Source organism: Sitophilus oryzae, unplaced genomic scaffold (genome assembly GCF_002938485.1).
Source record: "Sitophilus oryzae breed Bouriz unplaced genomic scaffold, Soryzae_2.0 scaffold_1389_pilon_pilon, whole genome shotgun sequence".
Lineage (NCBI taxonomy): Eukaryota > Metazoa > Arthropoda > Insecta > Coleoptera > Curculionidae > Sitophilus > Sitophilus oryzae.
Genome location: NW_022146047.1, coordinates 3848021 through 3871987, shown reverse-complemented (window position 1 = coordinate 3871987; position 23967 = coordinate 3848021). Strand labels below are relative to the sequence as shown.

At 32.6% G+C, this 23967-nt stretch overlaps 1 non-coding gene across 1 annotated transcript; it reads left to right on the top strand.

The window, feature by feature from the left end:
- The first annotated feature begins 1798 nt into the window (after positions 1 to 1798).
- On the top strand, positions 1799 to 1871 carry Trnav-uac. Its single transcript has one exon. It is a non-coding gene; the product is annotated as a tRNA-Val (tRNA).
- The last annotated feature ends 22096 nt before the right edge of the window (positions 1872 to 23967 follow it).

The window sequence follows — 23967 nt, the reverse complement described above, 5'->3', positions numbered from 1 at the left end:
ATATTGTTTAAAGGAAAATAAGAATTTTAATAGCAACAACTGATTTCTACCACGGATTCTTGCTGAATAATAAACATTTTTCGTATTCTTACGTAACGCAGTTTTTGTAGACTGACTCAGACAGATCCTAATATTAGGAGAACCTTCGACTATAAGATAATAGATGCGTAATTCTACAGGACCACTAACACGCATTGTTTCAAATTCCTAGTAGTCACCCTCAAAAATGTATTTACACCTCATTATTTCGCTAATACTCACATCGACGTATCGTTAACATTTCGAACTAAAGGATAAGCACCTTTCTTACGTAAAAGAGTCCTAGTTTTTTGTGTTATTTATATCCATTAAGATAAAAAAGTTTTGTGAGAAACTATAAGTATACCCTCTACTACTCTCTACCCTAATGGAAAGTGCCCTTTTAGATCTGTTTAGAACTGGATTTGTACACTATCGGTATTCCCTTTGGAATTAAAATGTGTTTTAAGAATACCAAATATCAAGGAAAACGGTTTACCAATGTTCCTAAAAATAAACAAAATAAAATAGATGTTATTTTTTATTTACCCTTTCAAGGCCCGTATTTTCCTGGACAACATCTTAGAACATATACGTTCATAGGAACTTTTTGTTTTAATTTTATCTGTAATCTCACCCATTGAAGTTTAGTAGGTATTATATACTGTTATTGTCGACCAGAGGCGCATATACAGGGTGTCCCAGAACTAAGTGCAAGTATTTTAACTGGTAGTATATATAGATCAACCCCAGAAACACCCCTATGAGGTTTTTTCACATTTAAAAAATTCGGAATTTTTTTAAAAAAAATTTGTAGTTTTTTTTTAATTTTTAGTTAAAAAACATAATTTCTTCATAATATGGCAACATAGGTAGTAGATTAAATTTAAAAGAAAGAATCCAGAAAAGATCCAGCGGTTCTCAAAATTTTAGCAAAAAATATTTTTTTTTGGAAATTTTCGACTTATTTGAAAAACGATAAAGGGAAAATATGTTTCTTTTATCGAGATCTACCACCCCATAAAATACTTGCACTTATTTCTGAGACACGCTGTATAATATTACATACCCACGGAGGGGTAATGGGTATATAATAAGAGTAATTACCCAACCCAGGAAGAATATTAAATATAAATAAAAGATAAAATAAAAATATCAAAATAGACAATACAGATCAATCCAAATTTTTCCACAGTCACAAAAGCTACCTTTTAGCAAAAATTTATTTTAAATCTAGTTATTTACTAAAATATTATCACTACCTCTCTCAGCCTAAATCTCTAGATTTAGTTACTGTTGTTTACACCCCATATGTTGCCTGATATTTTGGCAATTCGCTTTAATAAAACTCGTATTTTACAAAATTTATATATTTTAGTCGATCTTAGTTTAAAACAGAAAAGAGAAAAAATAAATTACCTATTGTAGATTTAAAAAATCCCACGCAAGATTGCGTAATTTCATTTAATTAACGTATGTTTACAGTAATTGGCCAATTTTAATGTCGTCTGTCCCGATTACCTCCTTCAAAATATCCAGGAAATTCAAATTATGAATTGACGCTAGTAAAAAACAGAAATTTGGCAAAAAGTTGCGTAAATGAAAATCATGTCATATTTAAGTCTTTAATAATATCTTATTTTAAATTATTATATTGTAAAACACTTTTAGTTAGAAAGAATATTTTATTAATTAACATTTAATTAAATAAAATTTTAAATTTAAAAACTATTTGACCTGTTTTCGTATTTCTACGGGTAATTTATCTATTTGCTCAACTGGTTCCGTAGTGTAGCGGTTATCACGTCTGCTTTACACGCAGAAGGTCCCCGGTTCGATCCCGGGCGGAACCAAAACTTTTTTATTTTTTTTAATTCAGATTATTGTCCACAATCTTTTTATTACAGTCATCTAATTTTTCTCCCTTGATTAATTTTTCACTTTCAATAAAAAATTAATAAATGTGTCCATATCCACTAACTCCTAATAAGCCGGTGCGTAATAAGTAAATGATGTGTAAATCTTGATAAAATTCTTTATCTTTGCGTAATATTATCAGATTTAACGCTCTGTTCCGCAAACAAACAATATCGTAAACGACGAAATATATATATGTATACAGTACGTCTGTCCGTTCTGTGGCTACGGGTTATCCGTGAGAGGGGAAACGATATTCTCTCGATGTTTTTCGTAAAAAATTAGACGACGCGTCCCATCAATAAAAATTCGACAAATTTGCAAGTAGCCAATAAAATGAGTGGGCGGAGCGATTTGCGGTGACGTACTCGTCAAGTCGACGTATAAAATATATTGCTGTTTATTTAAATGTTATTATTTAGTGGTCATTTTTTAGAACTAAAGTAATTTTTAGCTATGTAGAATGAATAAGATATAAGTTAGAATGTGACAACAACAAAACAAAACAAAATATTTCCACCAACTACTTTCAGTATTGACACAAATTGGAAATTGATAATTAAATCGAACGGCTGAATAGAATAATTATTATTACGTATTTTTTCCCAACTCTTTTAGTGAAAATAATTCACGAAAAATACACGAACATTCTAAACTTAAACTGGCTTTTATCACAATCATGCGAACGCAACATGAATGTGGAAAATTTTCAACAAAATCGAAAAATAGTTTAGAACATACTTAAGCGAGGTTCAGACGCAACGACTTGTCGTACACAAAACGTTGCAAAACCCCATTTCTTGAGTTATAACTCACCACACTGTCTCAGGGCTTTGGTCACAGACAGTATCTGAGACTGTTTTACAGGGGTTAGTTCTCCATCTTTGATATAAGTCGTACAAATGTTTATGGAACCAATGACTGTCGTCTCGATGCACTCAGTGATGTAGTGTTATGGTTTTTCTCCCATTTTCCCCACAGAATCTACATTCACCATTATTTCTTAGCTTTAATCCACTGACTGGGGTGTTCATTGAGGAAACAGTGTCCCGTTAAAAATCCCGTGACAATCCCAAGATTGTTCTTACTTAAATCAACGAAAATCTTTTCTGCAAGCAAATCGTACGATAAGTCGTTGCGTGTGGACCGCACTTTAGACATTGATTAATTTACATAAAATACAGTAATATTAACTAAATACGTATAGTACATAATATAAACATACTGACTGTATATACAGAGCATATACATAAACTGTGGTAATAATAATGACACAATTGCGAACGAAAAGCGAGGTAATGGGAAAAACAATTGTTTATTGTTAATAGACGGAAGTCGTTAGAAAGGAGAGGACAATAAAAATTGCTTCTCTCTATACGGCTACGAAAAAAAAACAAATGCATTGTTTCACTTCTTATGTAAGCGTTTTTATGCAGAGCAATGCTAAAATATGGAGATGATCGCCACCAAGTTCTCACAGTATCTATGTCTTTCGATAATGATAATGAAATCGTGTTACAGAAAAACCTCAATTCGATGGTTTTATGTGAAATACATCTCTAATTCTAAATGTTGCCTTGTATAAATGATCGCACATTTGCCAGGTTGTTGCCAGGTTGTTCTGTCGTTTCTTCTTCAGATTGACAAAATTTGCATATTGCTTCATCCGTCAATCGCATTAGCTTTAGATGCCTATTCAGCTTATAATGCCCTGTTAGTAGAGCCACTACAGCTTTGACTGTTTTTCTGTCTTTGCTTATAGGTTTGATTTCGGAAAAGGCCAATATCGACTCTGAAATTCAGCACAGGATTAGCAGCGCCTCAAAAGCATTCTGGAAATTAAAAGACGGGGTTTTCTACAATCATAACTTGAGCACAAAAACGAAACTTGCAGTGTACCGAGCAATAATAATCCCCATCATGTTATATGGAAGCGAAACCTGGGTGCCATACCGCCGACACATGAACGCATTAAACAAGTTGCAACAGAGACACCTTAGACAACTCTTAACAATCAAATGGTTCCACCATGTCTCAAACGTATCGGTCCTTGAAGTCGTTTCATTGAAGTTATAATTACAAAAGCCTGTTTAAGATGGTCTGGTCACGTATGCAGAATGCTAGAAAACCGCCTACCAAAATCTTTGCTTTACGGTGAGCTTGTAGACGGTAAGAGGAAACAGAGTGGGCAACTCAACAGGTACAAGGATATTTTCCACGAAAACTTAAAAGGGATACAACATGCAAAATGAGTGGCAAGAAGCAGCGAACAATAGAACGCAATGGAGAATAATTGTAAAATCAGTTAACAGCGCCAACCATAAACTAAAGAAGCAACAAAGCAATGAGATTTTTGAATGTCCGGCAGTGGCGTATCCAAGTGGGGGCAACACGGGTCCAGACACGACGCGCGCCGGTCCTATTCATATTTTAAACAATAATTTAAATACCAGCTTCGCAGATATTTTTACAGAAGCAAACAGAAACATGAACGAATTGTTTGGACAGGAAATAAAAAAAACCGAATAACTAGTAGACAAAAAAACAGGCCGATTTTAAAACTGAAACTGCTCAAAATTATTAAACCATTATCCTAAGAAAAATATTTGTTATTTATTTATACCTACTATTTATCATAGTACCTAGCTGTAATTAGGTAGGTACTTACTTGTTAATGTAAAAAAATATATATTTAGGTATAATACTGAGTTATTGACCCCCCCAGGCATGAATCCTGGATACGCCACTGATGTCCGGAGTGCGGAAGAGAGATAACATCACGTATATTGGGGTTTTTCAATCATAGAAAAGCTCATGAATGAAAACGCCTTGCGTAACCATCTTCTGATGCGTGTCAAATACTCGTCAGCAAGTAATGGCAGTATGTATGTATCAGGTCTACAGTGCGATGAATTTTGGCGAATGTTCTATACAGGGTGACAATTTGAAAACGAACCCCGTATTTAATATTACCTCTACCGATGATAGTATGAAAATTTGGCGAAATACGTCAATTTACATATCAAGAGAGACAATTTTTGAGGCATTTGTTGTCGTGTTACTTTCAACCCTTTGACCCCCACGGAACCTACCCCTAAAATTTTAAATGGCAACCCCTATTTCTTTTACCATTTTTGTGTTCCTTATAAAATTCTCAAAAAAATAATACAGTTTATGTAGAATTCTATAAGAAACACAAAAATGGTAAAAGAAATGGGGGCACCTATTTAAAATTTTAGGGGTAGGTGCCCTGGGGGTCAAGGAGTTGAAAGTAACACGACAACAAATGCCTCAAAAATTATCCCCCTTGATATGTAAATTGACGTGTTTCGCCAAATTTTCATACTATCATCGGTAGAGACAATATTAAATTCTGTTCGTTTTCAAATTGTCACCCTGTATACTATAAACTTTTTCGCCTGTCTCTGGCCTGGTGAATTTCTCCACCATTTTAGAGATTTATTGACAACCCAACCGTTTTGTGGTCATTCTTGTGACTGCTATAAGTACTAAATATAGATATTATGTTTCAAATAAAAACTAATACATTTTTTAGAAGAATTCAAAGAATATCAAAATTTACTGTAAGTAAATTAAGTGTTACGTATTTGCCATTTGCCAAGATTTTTTCTGTATATTTCAATTTGCAATTATAAAAATTTCTGTCCTTACGGCAGTCTTTCAATTTGTCTCTTTGTCACAGTAGATGATATTATATTTAAATAACCAGCAGCCACCGTTACAAATAAAAATTTAAATTTTTAACGTACAGGCACATCATAAAAACACCATTTATCACGATCTCACTTTACATACTGGTAGACGAATATATTTAAGGTAATTGCTATCGATTGTGACAGATATTCGCTCGATAAATTAATAAATTATTTATTAGACTAGCCGTACTCGTGTATTCTCCATGTATTTTTACCGATATCCGTATGAAATATGTATTCGAATTTGTATAATTTAATTTACTTTTCTCTAAACCGGTTTAAACCGGCTTATTGAACCCTTATTCAAATAATAATTATGTAATGTTCAATAAAAATATGAAGACTTACATACATTATTTTTTATTTGAGAAGAATAGCATTTTACAGCTTTTAAAGCATTTTAACTGCTCAACCGCCTACACTGAATAATTAATTCTCCTTCATTCGCTACAGAGTGGTCTTGCAGACATGTCAATTAAATTACAAAATTTAACCCTCAACTGGCGTGGTAAATTTCTATAACGTTTATGGCGTGCTGGGGTCCGACGGACTCCAATTTTTTTTTCAGTTTAAAATGCATGATGAAGAGATTTTATAAAAAGCTTGTTATTTTAACACTGTTTACAATATATCCAAACTTGTGAATAAACAATTTCATTAATTTTCAACAAATTAATAAGAACGGACACAAAAATAAAGTAAAACGCATTTTTTAGGAATTTTTGACAACAGAAATATAACTTGGCTAAGAAACCCATAGAAATTTAAAACATATATATTTTATGATTTTACTGTATTATTAAAAGTATAAACAACTGAAATGTGAAGCTAAAGTAATACACATAAATTATTTTCAACAAAACTGCAAACCTTGAATGTGCATAACTTTTTCAAATACAGTTCATGCTAATATATAGGATCTGCATTTGCCGCACATGGATCGTGCACATTTGATTCATGAGATTTTTGTTTTTTGTCATTTCTTCCTTGACATATGGTTGCTATACACCACATCTCTTTCTTTTCTGGTATTGATTATTCAATTTTCTCTCTTCTATAAGTAAGATATTCAGAATCGGAGTTATGGTTACTCTTCGGAGAAAAATCAATGTCTCGATGGTCTTCATCTCATTTAACCCTCAACTGGTAACATGAAATTTTAGTACGCTACAAGTAACACACGTCTGAGAGATGACGGGATGAATTTCAAATGTTTAAATGGTAATTTTTGTATGAAAAAGTCTTAAAAAACAACAACTATAAAACATGAATGTGTCTCATAACATTTCATATATTTTCGTACATTTGTAAGCCGTTTGTCTTCTTTTTTCGTAAAGCCAATACCTGCAGATCTTTCTCTTTGGAAGCTTGTCCAATATATCTCTTGGGCCTGATACTGGTTGCTCCACATCTTCCAAAATATCCCTTATAATTTTCTCTCAGACGCGTGTTACCAGTTGAGGGTTAAGCCTCTTTAAGTTCACCAAACCACTCAATTAATACTTCCTCAAATTTAGCGTCCCAGTGAGACACACTTTTTACACTACCCACCATCCTAATAATGAAACATTCTTGGCGTGGTGGTGCCACACAGACCCCTACGAAACTTTAGCCACCGCTGGTAGGAACAATACTTGATAAAATCAAGTGCGCCTTTAACAATTGCACATTGGTACCCTAACTTAAAGGTAAATGGCGCGGGGAGGCCCAATTGTTTTTTTTACAGAGGTTTAAATAGTGCCTGGGGTCCGCTGGACCCCACAACGCCAGTTAAGGGTTAATAGAAAATAAAATGTTTTTGTATCACTCTATACTTCTGTGAGTTTACCTGAGTTAGTTAAGAATATACCGGGTGGTGCATCGTCGTTGGAATCAGGAAATCCCATGCAAATTTTGATCTATTCAAATATTGGCTCCCCTATTGATTTTACAGCGAAGTAATAAACATTGGCGTAACTACAGGGGTGCCCGGGAGTGCCGGACCCCCCCTAGGTACTGCTGGGCAGAGACAAATCCTGAATTATGACTCTTGGCTACGTATTAATTTTAATTTGCTTGTGATGTAGTTAAAATGACGTTTTCTAGTTTTGTTTAGTTAATTTTATTTTGTTGTGTTCAAAAAATGTGCCAATTTTCATTTTTTTAAGAACATTTGTAGGTATTTAAGTAATCTACGGGAACACGGTTTGATAACCAAGTCTATGATATTTATTGATAGAGAAATTCATGTAAACGTTTTATTCAAAAAATGTGTTTTTTAAAATTGCCACTGAGGTAAACCTCAGCCCCCCCCCCCATTTTTCACATATTTTTATACTCGCAGCAATAGAAACAAACTTTTCTTGAGCACTGTAGACAAATGTTTTTTTTTCAAATTGTACAGAGATACATTCAAATATTCCTTTTTATTTTGTAAAAGCAAAGACTTTTCATTTCGAGTCACTCCTCTTTAGTTGTTTCATAAACTACAGTATCTCTCAATATTCACCCTTTTCTTGGTATTTTTTGGTTGAGCAACATATTTTCCATCATTATGCCGGCCACACACGTTACGGTCTACCGGAGAGGTCTGCCTGTGCAGGTGTACCTGCACAGGTTTACCGCGTGTGTGGGACATATCGGGTATGCCGGAGAGCTCTTCAGTTCGTTTCAAGATGGACATGGAATGGGTTGAAAACGACCAGGCACTTGCGTTAATAGGCCTTGCATTATTAATAAAAAGTTCGGAAAATGTGAGAAAGAAATTTCAATTCAGTTTCAGAACAATTTCTTTCAGTTTTTCTATAAGCAATTTATAAGCAGCATCTTTTTTGTCTCGATCGTGGTATTCTTTACATTTTACTTTCTAAAGGCATGGATGAGATCTACATATTTCGATGAAATCTGCCAGAACTCTCTTTGAATTTGGTGGCGCCATATTATTTCCGCAAGATATAAGTTCGTACCACGTGGGTAAACAGTACACTACACTTTGCCACCGACAGCAGAGAATGAAAGAACAACTGATGCGACCTGAGCAGGCGACTGGCGAACATGCACACACGCACAGGTTTATCGTAAGGTGCTTCTTTAAAAATTGATTTTTAATGTTGCGCCGGTCGCCTGCACAGGCTAAAAAAACTGCACAGGTCTGTTCCAATGCACGCTCCGGTCTAACTGTGCAGGTACACCTGCACAGTCAGAGCTCTCCGGTAGACCGTAACGTGTGTGGCCGGCATTAGATTTGTAATAGCTAGATGTTTAAGTAAATAGACTTGTATAGCTTTGATGTATACTATACGCATTTGTGGTGCTAACGTCAACCATTAGTCATTAGTGAGTGAGTTACTGGCGAAGTTAAAGAAGTTTGACTAGAAAAAAATCATAATTCTTGAATTATTGTTGGTACATTCATATACAAATAAAATCAGAAGAGACCGCTTCGATTAATTCCCGTTTTATACCCTTTTCTCGACTGGAAAGTCAGTAACCGTTAGCGGTTAGACAGCTAACTTTTAATTCATAAGGATATTTCAAGAGATTTTTCCTTTTCCTTTGTTTATAAGCTTAAAGCTACCTAAAATTTGAAGTTTGTAACTCTTCTAGAAGTACCTTAGAATTTTGATGATCTGTCAGAGAGTCAATGTCGAAATTAAAGATATTTGACAAGCGATAATTCATAAACTATGGGGTATAATTACTAAATATTTTGATAATCTAGCCAGCTATAGTATGTCCTCATGCATGTATAGTGAAAATTGTTATTCTTGTTTTATCCACAACGAAGTTACAGGGTGGTCAAAAGTGCCGCTAATACCTTCGAGAAAGGGATGCGGGACGGCTGTGCTGACTTGGCACAATGGCTGATATAAAATTATCAAATTATACAGTAAAAAACTAGTTCTCCAATGTAGTAACACCCAAAAACTGTAATTTCGAGTACGTCATGTTTATAACTCTAAACCGAAAACAAAAGATGAACGTATTTTATTTTTTGTTCTGTATAGGTACATATTATGCATGCGAAAAGTAAATGCAAAATAGTAAATGCAAAATAGTAAATGCAAACCAAACCATTGTTCGAATAATAGCAACAAATCACACGTAATATGTGGGTGATGGTGTAAAATTCGCCGTCAAGTAAGCTAGAGAGAGAAAGAGAAATATAATGCGAGAATAGAATTTTCAGATAAAATAAGTAGTGGGAATTAAATGAGGTGGGTTTTTAATTTTTTTTATTTAGCTGTTTTCAGTACTATAGTAGAGATTCTATAGAGAGAATAGAAGGCTATACTGGGTGGTGTATCAGCATTGGAAACATAGAAAATCCCATGTAATTTTTTCTGTCCAAATATTGGCTCTCCTATTGATTTTACAGCGAAGTCGTAACTAGGTTAAACCGTTAAAAATAACTAGGTTTATAAAGGTATGCTGAATACACGTGCTTAATTTGAACAATTAACAAGGCGATTTTAGCTAATCCGAAATCAATAGGTAAAAACTCTAATCACGCACCGCAAGCACACATAAGGTTTGTTAGTAGTTGCTGCAAACATCATACCTACAAGTAAAATTTCAGCACAGGGGCGGCAAAATATAAGTATGTCCGAAACCAGTAGTAAAAACTCTAATCACCATGCAAACATACAATAAAATAGTAAAATTTAGATAGAAGACGCTACCTAGAGCGTGCGGCAGTCATTTTTAAGGAACATCGAAAATGTAAACACTGCTTTGCAGAGGCCAACGCTTTCGATCGCGGAGGCATCTAAATTGCTGAATTCATTACAGAGTTTCTTAGCTGAGTTTAGAGACAAAGTCGACGATTGCTTTAAAGAAGCAAAGATCCTTGCAGAGGCAAGCAATATTGAGTCTGTTCCCCCAGAAAAACGGACAATAAAAGTAATAAGATTTTTCGATGAAAACGCTGATGACGACATTGGTACATTAACCCAAGAACAACAACTCAAAATTCAAATTTTTGAATCACGGGATAAAATAAATGAGCAATTTTCCTGGAGGTTTAATGCTATGGAAGGTGTTATCGAAGATTTTTATTTCCTTTCTGGAAAGTCACTGGCATCATTACCACTAGAAGAAATAAAAAAAAAAACATGCTGCAGATTTAGCAATTAAATATGCTAACGACTTGGATGCAACAGAGCTGTATCTTGAACTGGAAAATTTCAAGAACCACTCAAGCTTGTTGCTTCCAAACTTGAGAGCAGCTAGCTGTTTAGATATTCTTAATATGCTAGAAAAATATTGCTTAATTCCGAATTATCCGAACTTGCAGACCGCGCTGCGAATATTTCTGACCATGCCAATCACTGTGTCCTGTGAGCGGTCGTTTAGTAAACTTAAATTAATTAAAAATTTTAGGCGTTCAACTATGAAACAGGAGAGACTGACTGACTTGGGAATATTAAGTATAGAGTATGAAATAGCCGAAAAAATTAACTTTAATAAAGTGATAGATGAAATGGCTTCTGTAAAGGCTAGAAAAGTGAAATTTTAAGCGCGCAATTTCGTGCATTATTTTGTAGTAAGCAGGTATTTTCGTGATCTTCGCAGGGTTTTTCAGACTGCCTAAGTACTAAATATGTTCTTTTGGTTCCGTTTTGTTTTTATTTATGTTTTAAGTAATATAATATAACGTTTGAAATATTTTTTCATATTTTTTTTTTCTGAGGGGGGGGTCTACACATATTTGAATTGTGGGGGCTCCAAATTTTGTCTTTGCCCACGACGTATTTTGCCCTAGATCCGCCACTGCATAGTCACTAGGTTCCTTAATATCTTTTTCTCTTGCATGCTTAACTTTTGCTATGACTTCATTATATGGCAAAAATGAAAAACAAGCACTATTACATTCTTGCGAGTGTCTAGTTTACCTTATTTTTTACAGAAAATTTCTTCCACAGGGAAAATACGCCACGCAGCACTTTTTACAAGGTTAACAGGATAACAAACAGTTATACATAACAACAAAAAATAAAACGAATTTACGCCAGTTGTCAACATTGCCAACGTTTAACCCAATTTAATGTTATCCTTATATTGCCTATTATTCAACTTATCCTTATTTATCCTTATAATTTACAGCATGTAATGTGGCAACCGCGCTAACTGAATTTTTCAAACTCAATGCTATCGTCCAGGGAATACTAGCATTCAATTCACTAGTAAAAGTTGGTTTCAAAAATAGATGTTGAACTTTTACTGGCGTAGTCTTAGCAAAAAAGTGAATGTGAGCTTTTACTGGTAACTGTTAACAATCACTGATTTCAACTTTTACTGTAAATACACTACTACTGTTAGTGTTCCCGAAATGCATTTTATAATTTAAAACTACTTCGATTTTGGCAAAAGCCTTAAAGTATAGGCAATACAGTTTGACATTCACAAAATCATAGGCCGATAGCTGAAGGTATGTCGGCATTTGCCTGGTTTTGCATTGTTACCTGTTCAGTTTCAATTTAAAAAAAGATGCAGTTTTTCTTAACTGTTAAAATTGTTGTTCAAAATTATTCAAATTTGGCACGTGTAGCTATAACATTCGCAAACCTATAAAAACATATTTACGACTTCGCTGAAAAATCAACAGGGGAGCCAATATTTGGACAGTTCAAAATTTGCATGGGGTTTCCTATGTTTCCAATATCTATACACTACCCGGTATAAGCAAATGCAATAAGTTGATAAGGTTGATAAAAATTTATAAAAAAGTTGTTGAATAGAGACAAGATAACTCATTTGGTTTTACATGAGATCTCACAGCTTTTTGTAGTGGATGAACTGGTGTTCAAGACTTTGGGCATTTTTGTTTTTGATAGGCATTTTTGTTTTGAACTATTTCAGTTTAAAATTTAACACATTTTCTGCGAATTTAAATATTGAGCACTTAAGAAAAAATCTTACTAGTAGACGTATTTAAACAATACTTTATAGACAAAAACAAATCAAAATGAGAAAAAAAAATTGTCGTAAAGGCTAATATTAATATAGATGTATTTATCTTAACCATAAAATTTTATTGGCAATAACAGTATATTAAAAGTCGATGTTTCTTAGATTTATTCCTTTTAAGAGAGCACTAAAAGTTTTATATACTTTTGTTTTATCACTGCCAAACCTTGAGTGTATTCTAAAATAATATTTGGGTTGGCAGAATTGATTTACTTTAATATTTTCCTAATTCCAGATTTAAAATCTACACTAATATATAAAAATCCTTAAGTGACTCACTGATTAATCACGATCCTGCTCAAACCACTCAACATAAGCAGCTCAATTTTGGCATACAGGTTGATTCTAGGGTGTAGAGGTTCGATATGAAGGGATTTTTCGAAATTCCAGTTCCAAGGGGGTGAAACCACCCCTCAAATATTACAATATTTTTTATTTAAAAAAATGTCAAGTTTCCGCAAAAACGCTTAAACACGTATATTTTCTTTTGTTTTTTACATTTTTTAAAATTTTTTAAAAATGTATACAGGGTGTTTCGAAAAATCTGGTCATCGATTAATCACGATCCTGCTTAAAGCGCTTGACGTAAAAAGCTGATTTTTGGAAAACGGATTGATTTTAGAGTGTAGAGGTTCGATAAGAAGGAATTTTTCGAAAGTCTAACTCTAAGGGGGTGAAACCACCCCTCAAATATTAGTATATTTTTTATTTAAAAACCGGTGAGTTTTTCGGAAAAACTCTTAAACACGTATATTTTATTTTGCTGTTCTACATATTTTAAGATTTTTAAAAAAATTATACAGGGTGTTTCATAAAATATGACCATTGAGTAATCACGATTCTGCTTAAACTGCTTAACGTTTAAAGTTGATTTTTGGCAAACAGATTGACTGTGGGGTGTAGAGGTTCGATAAGAAGAGGTTTCTCGAATCTCAAATTTCAAAAGGGTGAAAACGCCCCTCAAATATTACAATATTTGTTATTTAAAAAACGGTTAGTCTTTCGGGAAAATTTGCTTGGACACTCACACTTTATTTTGTTTTTTTTTACATATTTTGAAATTTTTTAAAAAATCATACAGGGTGTTCCAAAAAGTTGGGTAATTGATTAACCACGATTCTGCTTAAACTGTTTGACGTAAAAAGCTTGTTTTTGGCAAACGGATTTTTCGAAAGTCAAATTCCAATGAGATGAGACTACCCCTCAAATATTACCAAGTTATATGTATAATAATATCGCCATATTGTTTTTTCTCATGCTGACATAAATGTGAGAAAATTTTATCCATTCTGTATGTTAATGGAAATTCTTGCTTTGCTTTTTCATCACCATTACAAATGATTAATTGGACGCGAACGAAGTCGCGGGTACACGCTAGTTTGATATAAAACAATTAAAATAGAATAAAATAATATGACACGAAATTAACTATTTTTTTTTTAATTAATAAATATGTTCAAGTCAAAAAATATCAAAGCTAGATAAATTAGAACACGAAAAACCCAAAAACCGATAGTAATAAGCTTATTCTAAACTTCAGAAAAGCCAAGTGGTTTAAAAGAAAACGAAAGTCATCTTGAGCAGCTGTTTTCTAGTTCCCAAATTCCGCATAATCACCGAAAAAGGGAGAAAAATAGAAGCTAGACCTTCTTGTAAACGATACTATGACTTTCCGATACCCTAATTTACTTCGTGCGGTCTGAAACAGGATACTTTTTTGTCCACCCCTTATAGGGACGGGCTGGATGTATCGATGTATGAAGATATCGATAGTGTGCCTTAAAAATGTGGTTTTTATTATTAAGAACATAAAACGATAATGTGAGTTTCGGATAGCCTAATTTACTTCATGCGGTCTGAAACAGGATACTTTTTTGTCCACCCCTTATAGGGATGGGCTTGATGTATCGATATATGAAAATATCGATTCTGTACAAAAAAAAATGTGAAATTTATTAAACGTTTAACGATACTGTGACTTTCGGATACCCTAATTTACTTCATGTGGTCTGAAACAGGATATGTTTTTGTCCACCCCATATGATGGATTAGAAAATATGAAATTTATCAAATATATAAATTTTAATATGAGAATCACTGCATGTAAACGTTGTAGCTACTCAACATCAAGTGTATTTTAACATAAATCCTCAGTAATTCGACCTAAAGCATCTAATTTAAACGAACATATGTTTTAAAACGTTTTCAGTGTAGTAAAATGAGTGGAGCTTACTGAAAAAGGGGTATGATCACGTAAACATCAACTTGAAGTATGTCTTATGTTTGTTTAGCTTTTCCAAATCACTTCACATGTTCGTGGAATGAATAATGTTAAGAAAATCTGATTTAACTCCAACAAATATTCTTGTCGGAGCGTTTAACCATCAGTGAATCAGTGAATGTTTTGGCCGAACAGTTGGCTATTCTGATTTTTATCGTTTGATTGGCAATAAATTTAAGAAAATCGAATATTTATAGCGATTGTAATCACTAGCGTCAAAACAAACCAAAATTTTAATATTTTTTTTACGATATTTAAATTCTCTCCATAATAACGTGACAAGATGAGAAATAAATTTGTTATTCTGTTTTACTGGTTGGGAAGCTTATTCATAGTTTCTGGTGAATATAACAAAATCCATAAAGTGTCGAAGTCTAAATACATACAAACCAAACCCTTGACCCCTGATATATTTAGCAGCCTTTGTTATTTTTATCGCAACTATGTCTTTTTTTAGAGTTTAGTTAACTCTCGAGGTAAAAATGTAAATTTAAACGTGCAATAAACTGAAAGACATAAACCAGATCAGCACGAGATAAAAACCTACTAAATGTCTCGAATTTAAATATTATGCGCTAAGAAAAACTGGAGAATTTTGTCCTTTTAAAAAGTGAACTCATGTATCCTTCAGTTACTTATATTTTATATAGTTGAAGTATTTTTTTTAAAGATTTAGAGTCGTAATAGGTAATAGCTATACAACCTTAAATATATGATCCAGTATATAGGGTGACTGGCAAAAGACTACGACAGGGAGACGCGATATCCCCAAAGCTATTTACAGCAACACTAGAAGAAAGCTTCCGTCAACTAGACTGGACCAACAAGGTATTAAAAATAGATGGAGAATATCTTAACGATCTAAGGTTCGGTGATGACATAGTCCTAATAGCCAATAGTCCTGAAGAACTACAAACACAAATTAACGAACTAAATTACAGCCAGCAATAAAGTGAGTCTCAAAATGAATTCAGCAAAAACTAAAGTAATGTACAACGAACTAGTGAAAAGAAAAGACATTCTAATAAATAACACAACACTGGAAATAGTAGAAGAATATTTGGGACAACTAATACACAGCTCGGGATCTCTACTACCAGAAATCAACAGAAGAATTAAGTTAGCATAGAGTACTTATAGAAAAAACTCAATCATATTCAAATCTAGAATGCCACTCTATCTAAAGAAGAAAACATTCGATCAAAGGGTAGTATCAGTCATGACATATGCATGCCAAACCTACACGCTTAAAACCGACATTATATATGGAAACTGCAGGTCGCACAACGCTCCATGGAAGAAGATATGCTGGAAATAACAAAGAAAGATCGTATAAATAGAGTGGATACGACAAAAGAGCAAAAGACTCAGGCAATATGTCATCCACAGAATCATATCCCTTAAGTGACAATGGCAGGACACCTTGCAAGAAGGACTGACAGCAGATGGACCACAAAACTTAAAGCTTGGTACGCACGAGGAATTAAGAAACCTAGAAGAATACGAATCCTAAGATGGAACTATGATATTAGGAAATTATCAGGGAACACTTGGATCAGCATAGCCAACAATCGAGGGGTAAACCGCTGGTGTATTTTGGTGTACAAGATGTTGGCATTTTTGGCATTATTCGTGGTATTATTTGTATTAGTACGAAATTATTTGGCATTACTGTCGTATTTTTTGGCATTAGTGTACAGAAATTCGTCAGCGGTTTACCCCTCGCCAACAATAGACACAATGAAGCCAATTACAGGAAGATTATCTAACTAAATATGTAAGGGAGGCTACACAATAATTGGAAATGGTTGAATAAGTTGGAAATGATAATGACGATACAGGGTGATTCACGATCAATAGTATAGATTAGACATTTATAGAGCACGTGTGATAAGATTATTCTGAAAATTCTCCGATATAATTCGTTCAAAAAGCATATGACAAGTTTAAAAACATATTTACAAGTTCTATGCATATTTTTTAAAATTAGGGAATTTCAAATAATTTCCCATTATACTTTTCTATATCTATCTTTAATAGTTCTCGAGATAAAAAATATAACAAGTGTGATATTGATAAATATGTTGGTAAAATGCTAAACTCTTGCATATTAATAGTAACTAACATAAACTTCAGCATATTAATATTTGAATTTTAAAAAACTAAATTAATAAGTCTCACAGGCTGGGACATAATCATTTGTAATTAATTATTTTTATAAAACGCCTGGTAAATACTTGCTGTTTATAATAAACTGTTTTTTTTTTCGCAAAAAGCACTTTTAATAAGTAATCATTATGGAGAGCTGTATATGCAAATAGGAAATTTTTAATTTCCGTAAACAAGTTTAAATGATACGGTTAATTGCTGAACAATTATATTTTGTTGACATAAAGGGTTTCCAAGCCAAGGTGACTAAATAAAAAATTATATAACGCATAATATAGTGACAGCTTCTTCAATAATGCAGTTTACCGCTTTATAAAAAAATCAGATTTCGTTAAGATTCAAAATGAGTTTCAAAATAAATCCAGGAAATCTCAAGATGTAGAGGGTGAGTCAACGATAAATTAAATTAAGTTATTAAGTTACCAAAGTCTTCAATTTATATATTTAGGAGTAGAGCACAGTCAAAAAGACCTCCACTTAATATTTGTTTTACAAAAGCCATAGTTGTCTCTGGCTCTCAAATAATGTACCTTTGTAGTGGGTTTATTTTTAGGAAAAATGGTATTTCAAAACTGAAAAAAAAATACATTTTACAAATCTCTGTTTCAGTATCAAAATACCCTTTTTTTCAAACGTCACAAAAATTATTAATTTTTGCGACGCGATTTACAATATAAAAAAGTTATTTTAACGCCTAGACATAAAAGTAAAGCACTTTTTTCTGTTTGGAGTAAAAATGACTTTTTGTGTCTCGTCTATTATGTTAAACATACAGCCTCGCCACAAAAAGGAGCTTAATCAAGGAGCCTTGGAAAAATACATTTGATCGTCTAATATTTTTCGTGTCTTGTCCTGGCCGGTTAAAAGATGCCCAAATCGTATTTTTCATCATATCTCACACTCAAAAAGAAATGCATTGTAAAATGCACAATAAATCACGTTAAAATAATTAACTCGTTCTATGAAATTCGATTTACCTAATTATTTGTTTTATAAACGATTGCTAATAATATAATATTGTTTTATATACATAATAAAAATTAAAGCATTCGAAATAAAGTGAATACTGTTTTATCGGATATCTAATATTTAGTCCTTTTAAAGTAATTATTACTCTATATGTTTCAAAAGAACCACGTTTAAAATAAACTGGCATTGCCTTATTATTTTTGAAAAGTGTTGCTTGTCTATTTATTCCAATAAGGCATACTTATAATAAATTTATTTTAAGCACGAGAGTATTTTATTTCTATAAGAATTGCTAACATTTCTGTTAGGCTTTTGCCACGTGATTAATATTTGCCAATAGAAAGTCATGCATTTGAGGTGGACATCGAAAGATGTTGTTTGGCGGTATTGACGGGATAAGCCCGATCAGCCACACGTTGTTGTATGATTTTTGACGCGTTCCATAGTCGCGTTCCATTATTTTTAATAGTACAATGATATTTATTGTATATGACAGTTGTTAGTAACAACAAGGAGAATTGTATCGTTTAAGAGTAGTGTGTTGTTTAAGTGGTTGTTTAGAATGATCAAACGTTAATATTATTTCAGTAGCATTATGGCGGCCAAAGGTTTTCTTGAAGAGTGATGGAAACGACGCTGGCCGAAATGATGCATTGTGATTTTGAATTTAACGCTGGGCGAATTCAACAATTCAAATTTGCAAACTAATATTTCACTAGATGATGAGAATTCAGATCTAGAGGAATACGAAGTCAAGCTAGCAAAATTGTTAAAAAGGAAACCAACTTGCAAAATTGTTAAAAAGGAAATGGAACTTACTACAGCTCGTACCAGTATAAAAGGTAAAAAAATATATTAATGAACATTACAGAATAGTACAGGGTGAGTCAACGATAGAGTAAGGTCATTATCTCCTTTGTTTTGATATTTACAAAAAATGTTAAATATAAAAGTTATAGGGAGGGTTAAGATACACATTTTAAAATTATTGTAGAATATACAGAGTGCTTCAATAAAGTGTTGCGGATATAACATGTTTTTTTAAATGCAACACCCTATTTTTTATTTTATTTTTTAAATTCTACGTAAAATTCTATAACTTTTCTATCTAATAATATTTTTTTATAATATACAGCGTCCGGCAGTAGTGCGTCGGGCATCTGTATAGATCCTAGAATAATAAATTTCACAATTTTGTTTAAGTCCAAACCTAAAGTATGTACGAGGATGTATTTCAGGAAAATATTTCAACTTCTATAGGGTGGCTCAAAAATGTGTAAGTGGATCGGTATGTTTTTTTTAAATGGAACACCCTGTATATTATTGCATTTTTGGCTTCCTTTTGGACCACTTTACATAATATATTATATATGAGTAAATATATTTCGATAATATCAGAGATAAAAAATATATTTTTTCCAACCTTCCTTATTTTTTTTTTTTACTTTATGAAGCACCCAGTTTATGAAGCACCCAGCACCCAAGTTATTCTACAATAATTTAAAACGTGTATCTTAACCTTCCCTATAACTTTTGTATTTAACATTTATTTGTAAACCTCAAAACAATTATTGAGATAATGGACTTTATCGTTGACCCATCCTGTATAGAACAGAAATTTATACAGGATGGAAAATTTAATGTATTACCCAACTACAATATTTTTTCGCGAAAGAATGAGTGATTGACTTTCGAGTCTTTCAAGAAATTTAAAAACCTCACTTTTTTAAATTCAACATAGCGCGGTTTTCTCATCTATAGTGGCGTTAGGAACCTAAAATATACTGTTTTTTTGCAATTATACGATTCAGAAAATCTGCAAATTCTGTATACCCTGTATAGAAAAATTTCTGTTTTAGGTTAACTCCAGTTTTAAGATGGAGAAAAGTATATCATATATTTAACTAAACGTTGCTTTCTTTTTTAGAATCTCTGTGACCTTTGAAGGAATCTAATAAAGACAGATCAATTCCAGGACATTACAAAAACCATTCGTCACTAGACAAAATTCACCAGGATACCCTTATATCTAATATTTTTTTTTTATTTTGGTATACATTCAATACAATTGTATTTACCTACTTATCACCAAAATATTAATTCCGAAATAAAGTTATTTTCCTAATAAATTTGATATTTACTTCAATTAAATTGTTAGTACTGATCCTATTCGATTAAAATCAACTCAAGCTTTAAACAAAGTGACATATTAATAAATCATTAAGCATTGCATTGGAAAATACAAAGAGAAAAGCTTGAAATAAAAGGAATGTATTTGAAAAACAAAAGGAAAACACTAATAAACAAATATATATTTCTTTAAATCAAATAGGCAGCATTTTTATTCTAAATCTGATATACCACTAACAATGATCATGTATGTTTTATATGTACGAGTATATGCATAAAATCAATAGATATCTTATTAATTCAATTATAACCATTAATGAGGCCAAAACATGTTTGATTTTATTTGATTCATTAGCATTATTTTTGATTTTACAACGTTTTTTCTCTCAGTGCAATTATTTCAAATGGAACAAGAGTGACTCATTACCGTATTTGGAAAAAGCATTTTTTACGAATAATTGGGTACCACACACTTGGTATTTCGAATCAAATTGTCATTATGAACCGCATGTTACAATTTCAAAAAAAAGCAACTGGTATACTATTTTTTCAAGACATGAATTTTATGTTTTGTAAATTAATTTCCCTAGAAAAATATCCCGCTCATACTTGTTTTCTGCGGATGAAAAATTCAACAATTTACGTATGCATACGTAGCTATACATCCACTCCAACAAAATAGAACAAACCCAAAGGAGATAGTACGTGGCATACGTCCAAATAATGTACGAAATGAAGAATGTTATAGTTCTGTCTGGAACATTTTTAACTTTCCTGGATGATTAATGACGAATTAAAAAGATCAGGAACAAATCCGGTTCGAGCCAAACGACATTTTTATATTACGGCATAAAATTGACTATCGATTCATTAGCAATGCTTTCAAAAAAATAAATAGTTTAATATAATCACTTATTGTATTAAGTAAGCATAGAGAAGCTTTAACTTTCTTTTCGATCGTACGATCGAAAAAAAACAGTATCATCGTAACCTTTGAAATAATTGTATTCCCTTTTTCAATTCTATGAATTTGACAGTTGTTATTAATGCGAAAAATGAGTTACATAACATATAATATACTAATGTCTATCCTAAGCTATACATAATTAATAATATTTTTCAATATAATACTCTAACAATTGACTAAAGCCTAATATTATAAACACTCTACACTATGCCGAGAACACTTCAAAGCAGATCAAGGTCGCGTTTTGGCGCCCAACTTTGTCACATTTCAGTTTGTTGGCCCACGATTATTTGACCCACTTCGGTTTGCCTCGACCTACTTTCGATTCTTAAAAGCGCCTGAAAACTACTCGTGAGGAGGGTGTGGGGGGATTTTTTACCGTTTCCTGTTGCCTCGTTCAATTTTGTATCGCTTTGAGCTATTTCCAAAACGTGGCGGTATCTGCACCCGAGGCAAAGGACTTTTTCTCATAAATCTCAGTGAAATAAGTAAACCTAAACGTTTCTAAAATAGCTTTTGTTACGATGATATTTTGTTAATTACATCTAGTTTTATGTTGGTATATATTCCACAAAATTAATAGTAGAACACACGTTTAATAATATGTAGAGTAGATATTTCAGAACAAAACTTTTCACTCAATCTGCAATTAGTATATAAAGTTGTATAAATATGTTATGTTTGCTTACGCGGCCTTAAAAATTTCCAGAAATATTTCGTTAAACATTTCAGGAATTTTCGCGGGAGAAACTAGTAAAAAAATAAGCATAAAAGAACTCCTAGCTTTTCACTATTCCAGCTGATCAATTTATTTATCAATTCTTTTTCGACGTCCACAATAGAATCGAAACGCTATTTCCTATCGAATTTTCTAAGACTCAGACATTTTCTTTATCAAGCTGTATCCATTACGTAGAGCTTTTCTTCGATGCAGGTTTTTGAACCCTCTTAAGTGCTGCTAAAGTTAGCGTAAAATTAGAATTTGCTTTGCTTTGTTAGCTTAATATTTTGGTTTATTATGGAGCATGACTTTTTAGTACTTTAGTTATTTGATATAGACTAACTAAACGAAGAGCAATTGATCTAAATTACTGGATTAAATAAATGGCGGCATCTTCCTCAGGCTGGCGTCTTCTTTATTTATCTATACTAAATATATAAAATCCTTAAGTGACTGACTCACTGATTAATCACGATCCTGCTCAAACCACTCAACGTAAGAAGCTCAATTTTGGCATACAGGTTGATTCTAGGGTGTAGAGGTTCGATGAGAAGGGATTTTTGGAAATTCCAGTTCCAAGGGGGTGAAACCACCCCTCAAATATTACAATATGTTTTATTTAAAAAACGGTCGTTTCCGAAAAAAAACCACTTAAACACGTATATTTTATTTTGTTTTTTACATATTTTAAGATTTTTTAAAAATCTATACAGGGTATTTCGAAAAATCTGGTCATTGATTAATCACGATCCTGCTAAAAGCGCTTGACGTAAAAAGCTGATTTTTGGAAAACGGATAGACTTTAGGGTGTAGAGGTTCGATAAGAATGGATTTTTCGAAATTCGAATTCTAAGGGGGTGAAACCACCCGGCACCCCTCAAATATTAGAATATTTTTTTATTTAAAAACCGGTGAGTTTTTCGGAAAAACTCTTAAACACGTATATTTTATTTTGTTGTTTTACATATTTTAAGATTTTTTTTTAAATCTATACAGGATGTTTCATAAAATATGACCATTGAGTAATCGCGATTCTGCTTAAACTGCTTGACGTTTAAAGCTGAGTTTTGGCAAACGGATTGACTGTGGGGTGTAGAGATTCGATAAGGAGGGGTTTCTCGAATCTCAAATTCCAAGAGGGTGAAAACGCCCCTCAAATATTACAATATTTGTTATTTAAAAAACGGTTAGTCTTTCGGGAAAACACTTGGACACGCATAATTTATTTTGTTTTTTTACATATTTTGAATTTTTTTAAAAAATCATACAGGGTGTTCCAAAAAGTTGGGTAATTGATTAACCACAATTCTGCTTAAACTGCTTGACGTAAAAAGCTTATTTTTGGCAAACAGATTCTTCGAAACTCAAATTCCAACGAGATGAAACTACCCCTCAAATATTACCAAGTTATATAATAATATTGCCATATTGTTTTTTCTCATGCTGACATAAATGTGAGAAAATGTTATCCAGTTTGTATGTTAAGGAAATTCTTGCTTTGCTTTAACATCACCATTGCAAATGATTATAATTCGACGCGAACGAAATCGCGGGTACACGCTAGTTTATTATATAACTTTGAAATTATATCAAATTAATTATTAATTATCAATGTGTTAATAGATTAGGAAATCAGAAAACTGTTAAACTGGTTGGAAGAAACATATTTGTGTTATTATAATCGAAATATAATAATTATTTCCTTGAATCCTCTGACGGTGCCTTATCAGTACAAAATTTCATCGACCTGCTTCCGATAACCCTCCGATTTCGTATGTAAATTCCTTATTTTCGAAGATAATAAATAACCAAACCAAATTTTGAGATTAATCATAAAGTTGCTAGTTATTTCCATCGATATAAACCACTATTGTGCTGTATTAAATGTTGTTTTTCTTACACAAGTTCTTATATCTTATTGGGAGTAGTTATATTAACTTATACTTAACCCTACTAAAAAGTAGGGTTGCCAAATTACAGAAATAAAAAATAGAGGACGAGAAGGTAAAAAAGAGGCACAGGCGAAACATTTTTTGAAACCTCGCCCAAATGTCTAGTATTTACCGAAAAGTTGTGTCAAAAATGGTATGCGATTGATGGTGTTTCTTACTTTCTTAAAAAAATTATGATC